The sequence below is a fragment of the Nansenia antarctica genome (genome assembly GCF_963989245.1).
Source record: "Nansenia antarctica genome assembly, chromosome: 6".
Taxonomy (NCBI): Eukaryota; Metazoa; Chordata; class Actinopteri; order Argentiniformes; family Microstomatidae; genus Nansenia; species Nansenia antarctica.
In genome coordinates, this window is record NC_137676.1 from 26,738,683 (window position 1) to 26,745,948 (window position 7,266).

The window sequence follows — 7,266 nt, forward strand, 5'->3', positions numbered from 1 at the left end:
ACAAGCACCTGTGTTAACATAGACAAGCTACTGTGTTATTAACATAAACAAGGACCTGTGTTAACATAGACAAGCTACTGTGTTACTAACATAAACAAGCACCTGTGTTAACATAGACACGCTACTGTGTTACTAAGCTACTGTGTTATTAACATAGACAAGCTACTGTGTTATTAACATAAACAAGCACCTGTGTTAACATAGACAAGCTACTGTGTTATTAACATAAACAAGCTACTGTGTTAACATAGACAAGCTACTGTGTTACTAACATAAACAAGCACCTGTGTTAACATAGACACGCTACTGTGTTACTAACAAAGACAAGTTACTGTGTTACTAACACATGCTACTGTGTTACTAATATTGACAAGCTACTGTGTTACTGCCTTTCTGGAGCACATTTTGACTTGTTGTTGAATGCTCCTATAATGTAACTCTAAATGACAATCAGAGCAACTTGAATTACGTTTGTGCAGCCTTTTGCTCAAAAGTTATCAACGTTTCGTTTTCAGAGTCTCTTTTGACAATCTCTTCGAGAGCTGTTTTCAGTCATTAACAGAGCTGTTCTGAAAGTGTCCAAGCGGCCTGTTCTGAGAGTGGACTGTTTTTTGCATTCGTTCTCAAGTTATATCAAACTATCAAAGTGTTGTTTTCTGCCTTTCTGGAGCACATTTTGACTTGTTGTTGAATGCTCCTATATTGTAACTCTAAATGACAATCAGAGTATGTTGAATTACGTGTGTGTGTGTTTCGTTTTCAGAGTCTCTTTTGACAATCTCTTAAAGAGCTGATTTCAGTCATTAACAGAGCTGTTCTCAAAGTGTCCAAGCAGCCTGTTCTAAAAGAGTGGACTGTTTTTTGCATTCGTTCTCAAGTTATATCAAAGTGTTGTTTTCTGCCTTTCTGGAGTACATTTTGACTTGTTGCTGAATGCTCCTATAATGTAACTCTAAATGACAATCAGAGCAACTTGAATTACGTGTGTGCAGCCTTTTGCTCAAAAGTTATCAACGTTTCGTTTTCAGTGGACAAGCTACTGTGTTACTAACATAAACAAGCACCTGTGTTAATATAGACAAGCTACTGTGTTACTAATCCGCTTGTTAAGTCGTGACGTATTTCCGGGGCCAACGTTGGCTGAGGCGCTGTCTTCGAGATGCCGAAATAATAATAATAATTAATGATATTTATATAGCGCTTTTCCGAGGCTCAAATACCCTGACAATATGGAGAAAACGGTAAAGTGCTGTGTCCCTTGTTGCATGAATAGATCCGAGTCTAAAAAACGATTAAACTGTCATTCTACCGCTGTAGTTCACAGGTACTCCGGTGCGGAGAATTTCTGATTTGGACTCGGAAATGGCTAAACGTCACTTTTGACGTCAGACTTAACAAGCGGATATAGACAATCTACTGTGTTACTAACATAAACAAGCACCTGTGTTAATATAGACAAGCTACTGTGTTACTAATATAAACAAGCACCTGTGTTAACATAGACATGCTACTGTGTTACTAATATTGACAAGCTACTGTGTTACTAACATAAACAAGCACCTGTGTTAACATAGACAAGCTACTGTGTTACTCACATAAACAAGCACCTGTGTTAACATACACAAGCTACTGTGCTACTAACATAAACAAGCACCTGTGTTAACATAGACACGCTACTGTGTTACTAAGCTACTGTGTTATTAACATAGACAAGCTACTGTGTTATTAACATAAACAAGCTACTGTGTTAACATAGACAAGCTACTGTGTTACTAACATAAACAAGCACCTGTGTTAACATAGACACGCTACTGTGTTACTAACAAAGACAAGTTACTGTGTTACTAACATAGACATGCTACTGTGTTACTAATATTGACAAGCTACTGTGTTACTGCCTTTCTGGAGCACATTTTGACTTGTTGTTGAATGCTCCTATAATGTTACACTAAATGACAATCAGAGCAATTTGAATTACGTTTGTGCAGCCTTTTGCTCAAAAGTTATCAACGTTTCGTTTTCAGAGTCTCTTTTGACAATCACTTCGAGAGCTGTTTTCAGTCATTAACAGAGCTGTTCTGAAAGTGTCCAAGCGGCCTGTTCTGAGAGTGGACTGTTTTTTGCATTCGTTCTCAAGTTATATCAAACTATCAAAGTGTTGTTTTCTGCCTTTCTGGAGCACATTTTGACTTGTTGTTGAATGCTCCTATATTGTAACTCTAAATGACAATCAGAGTATGTTGAATTACGTGTGTGCAGCCTTTTGCTCAAAAGTTATCAATGTTTCGTTTTCAGAGTCTCTTTTGACAATCTCTTAAAGAGCTGATTTCAGTCATTAACAGAGCTGTTCTGAAAGTGTCCAAGCAGCCTGTTCTAAAAGAGTGGACTGTTTTTTGCATTGGTTCTCAAGTTATATCAAAGTGTTGTTTTCTGCCTTTCTGGAGTACATTTTGACTTGTTGCTGAATGCTCCTATAATGTAACTCTAAATGACAATCAGAGCAACTTGAATTACGTGTGAGCAGCCTTTTGCTCAAAAGTGATCAACGTTTCGTTTTCAGTGGACAAGCTACTGTGTTACTAACATAAACAAGCACCTGTGTTAATATAGACAAGCTACTGTGTTACTAACATAAACAAGCACCTGTGTTAATATAGACAAGCTACTGTGTTACTAACATAAACAAGCACCTGTGTTAACATAGACATGCTACTGTGTTACTAATATTGACAAGCTACTGTGTTACTAACATAAACAAGCACCTGTGTTAACATAGACAAGCTACTGTGTTATTAACATAAACAAGGACCTGTGTTAACATAGACAAGCTACTGTGTTACTAACATAAACAAGCACCTGTGTTAACATAGACACGCTACTGTGTTACTAAGCTACTGTGTTATTAACATAGACAAGCTACTGTGTTATTAACATAAACAAGCACCTGTGTTAACATAGACAAGCTACTGTGTTATTAACATAAACAAGCTACTGTGTTAACATAGACAAGCTACTGTGTTACTAACATAAACAAGCACCTGTGTTAACATAGACACGCTACTGTGTTACTAACAAAGACAAGTTACTGTGTTACTAACATAGACATGCTACTGTGTTACTAATATTGACAAGCTACTGTGTTACTGCCTTTCTGGAGCACATTTTGACTTGTTGTTGAATGCTCCTATAATGTAACTCTAAATGACAATCAGAGCAACTTGAATTACGTTTGTGCAGCCTTTTGCTCAAAAGTTATCAACGTTTCGTTTTCAGAGTCTCTTTTGACAATCTCTTCGAGAGCTGTTTTCAGTCATTAACAGAGCTGTTCTGAAAGTGTCCAAGCAGCCTGTTCTAAAAGAGTGGACTGTTTTTTGCATTCGTTCTCAAGTTATATCAAAGTGTTGTTTTCTGCCTTTCTGGAGTACATTTTGACTTGTTGCTGAATGTTCCTATAATGTAACTCTAAATGACAATCAGAGCAACTTGAATTACGTGTGTGCAGCCTTTTGCTCAAAAGTTATCAACGTTTCGTTTTCAGTGGACAAGCTACTGTGTTACTAACATAAACAAGCACCTGTGTTAATATAGACAAGCTACTGTGTTACTAATCCGCTTGTTAAGTCGTGACGTATTTCCGGGGCCAACGTTGTCTGAGGCGCTGTCTTCGAGATGCCGAAATAATAATAATAATAAATTATATTTATATAGCGCTTTTCCGAGGCTCAAATACCCTGACAATATGGAGAAAACGGTAAAGTGCTGTGTCCCTTGTTGTATGAATAGTTCCGAGTCTAAAAAAACGATTAAACTGTCATTCTACCGCTGTAGTTCACAGGTACTCCGGTGCGGAGAATTTTTGATTTGGACTCGGAAATGGCTAAACGTCACTTTTGACGTCAGACTTAACAAGCGGATATAGACAATCTACTGTGTTACTAACATAAACAAGCACCTGTGTTAATATAGACAAGCTACTGTGTTACTAACATAAACAAGCACCTGTGTTAACATAGACATGCTACTGTGTTACTAATATTGACAAGCTACTGTGTTACTAACATAAACAAGTGTAGCCGTACAGGATATACTAGGACCCTTGAGTACACAACAAGAGGAGGCGATATACAGTATATTGCAACCATAAGTTTATTAACAATTCATAAAAGAACACCTGCACCAGGATCAGGACGAGTAATATTAAAAGTATAAAATCAATCTCTAAGGCAGAGTGGTCAGGCGGCACCAGTCACAGCCACTATGCTTTGGGACAACGATACAGTTGGGCCCAGTTTGGCTCCCCCTGATGGAGAGTCTGAGTAATGCTGCTCTAAAATAACACTGCACACAGTAAACCACAACAAAACCGTATCACTGCAAATACACTGTTAAATAAAGTATGGGGTAGGCTGTACCCAATAAGGCATGCGAAACACTGCACACTGCAGCTGACTACACTGGTCCTACCTGAACTATACTGTTACCTCCAAGCGGGCAGCCGAGACTAGGCTTCTAACCGGAACTCTGCTAAAAATACTAGTATACCTCAAACTACTAAACCTGATGGTGAGGATAGTTCGAATGGATAGCGCCGCCCACTCAAGGCCCAACCCACAGTCTCGTCTAATCGGGAGAGGGGTGAGAGGGAATCCCAGCACTTCAGTGTCAGTGATGTCGCTCAGTCTTGCGACCCTCGGTGGAAGTCCAGGGAGCGGGTTGTTCGCGATAGGCGCCCGTGGATAGGTGTTGATCGTTCCCGCAATCCTCAATCGTCGCCCGGCGTTCGGCGATGGTTGGCTGGTCCGGTCCGGTGCGCGCTGTAGTTCAGGAGGGGGAAGGATAAAATCAGTCGTCAGGCACACACAAAAGGGAAAACCGGTGTTGTTCAACTCACACACAGGCAAGGGTAGTATGACTTCCCTTTACTGTGATGAATTGAGGGCGTGGTATAAAGTCTCTCATGTTGTGTGGAATCGTAGGTCCATTCCCGTCGTTCGAGCCCTCGATTTCGCCGGTGCGTGGAAGGAAGGTCGGATCTCTCGTGGAACGGAAGCACCGGCATTTATACTCACAATCATGGGAGTGATTGTGATTGGGACCACCTGTGGAGAAGCAGATGGACGTACACACAAACACTCATTCGCACCACTACGTTCTGACACGCCCACTCATTCATACCAGTCATTCCAACCCGCTTCATTCGCCCCCCCTTTACACGTGGTCGTCCCGAGCACGACTAGTCAGTCTGTTTCGACCCTTAAGGTGAAAACCGTGATGGAGGGTTGCCACGATTGGGGCGGAGTGAATACCGCCGTGAATCGCCTTGGTCTGCCCCTAGTTGGTGCTCTGGGGCCTCCTGAGGCTGGGCAGTCGGCGCCGGTGCCATTGCTGGAGGGAAGGGTGGTCCTTGGATTGGACTTGGTGGTCCAGATGTACGGCCGTGTCGAGGCGGAGCAGGTGGCTGTGGCTGGACCATCCACCTGCATGGCCAAACGGGCTGCGGTTGTCCATGTTGAGCACGATCTGGATTGCTTGCTGGAAGATTCATACCCTGGTCGTCCCTCATCGCCGAGTCTCCTGGGCATGGCCTCAAGTTGTTGCGGTGGATGGTTCGGATGGGGCCGTCTTTCCCTTCTGGTCGTATGGCGAAGACTGGCTGATCCGATAGCTGGGAAACCACCACAAAAGGTGTTGGGAGCCACCGGGGGGCTAGCTTCCCTTGTGCTTGGCGGCGAAAGTTCCTCATCAACACCCTCTCTCCTGGTAGCAGTGGTAAGCTCCGTGCGTTCTGGTTGTAGTTCTCCTCGTTCCAGTTGTTGCGCCGCTCTACGTTGTTGCGAACCGTGACATAGGCTTGCAGAAGGGCTTGATGATGTCTTTTGACCCACCCGTCCAGGTCGTCTCTGTTGGGGCGGTGCGACTTCCTGGAGCATGTCCACTGGAAGCCTGGCGTGGCGGCCGAAGACGACGTAGTGGGGCGTCATGCCTGTGCTTGCATGGGTGGTGTTGTTGAAGGCTTGTAGAAGTGCAGGGAGCTGGGCTGGCCACTGGGCTTGGTGCTTGGCTTCAATCGTACTCAGTAGCGAGAGGAGTGTGCGGTTGAGCCTTTCGCAGGCCCCGTTGCCTTGTGGATGGTAGGGGGTTGTTCTCACCTTCTGGCAGCCATACATTGCACAGAGTTGCTGCATCAGGGCCGACTCAAATGCTCCCCCTCGGTCCGTAAGAATGCGTTCTGGACAGCCGAAGGGAAGGATGAGCGCAGTCCAGAGGGCTTTCACTGTAGTAGCAGCCGTCTGGTCCTTGGTGGGGACTGCCAGCGCATAGCGAGAGAACAGATCTGTGATGACAAGAATGTATTGGTAAGTGTCAGCAGGCCGTCCGAGGGTCAAATAATCTATGGCTACAGTCTCGAAGGGATAGCTGGATAGAATGGAACACAGAGGTGCCTTTGGCTGTGCACCTGCTTTTCCTACCACACAAGTGATGCACTCTGCTGACCAAGCCCGGGCATTTCTGCTCATACCCGTCCAGTAGAATCTCCTCCTTAGCAATGACATCATTCGGTCACCGTTTGGATGTCCTGCCGCCTTGTGGTAATCCTCCCACAGGGCACGAGCTTGGGATTCCGGGACAACGATCTGTTTCACTGGAGCGCCCGTGTCTGGCTCAGTCACATGTCTCACCAGGATCCCCTCACAGAGCTCTAGGTGCGCCCATTCGCGGAGCAGGCAGCGGAGCTGGGGGGACAAAACTGAACGATCAATAGGTGCAGGGGGCTCACCTTTGGTTATCCAGGCCTGGAGCAGTCGAAAGTCGGGGTCTCCCATCTGTCGTTCCCTCCATAGCTCCAGCTCGGAGGATTGGCTCGTAGCCCCGGGTGAGGTGGATATGGTGGCCCCTACGATGGCGCCCGTCGCCTCCCCGGGTAGTCGTGACAAGATGTCAGCGTTCTGATTCTTCGCCCCAGGTCGGTACCGGATCTCATACGAGTAGTTGGCAAGTTGGGCTGCCCATCGCTGCTCAGTTGCTCCAAGCCTCGCCGTTTCGAGATGGACCAACGGGTTGTTGTCGGTGAATATGGTCTGCGCGCCCCACAGGTAATCCTTGAATTTTTCCGTGACGGCCCACTTCAGTGCCAACAGCTCTAACTTAAAGGAGCTGTAGTTCTGGTCGTTGCGTTCGGCGGGGTGGAGACTACGACTTGCATATGCAATGACCCTCTCTTTCCCCTCTTGGACCTGGGACAGGACAGCCCCGAGACCATCCAGG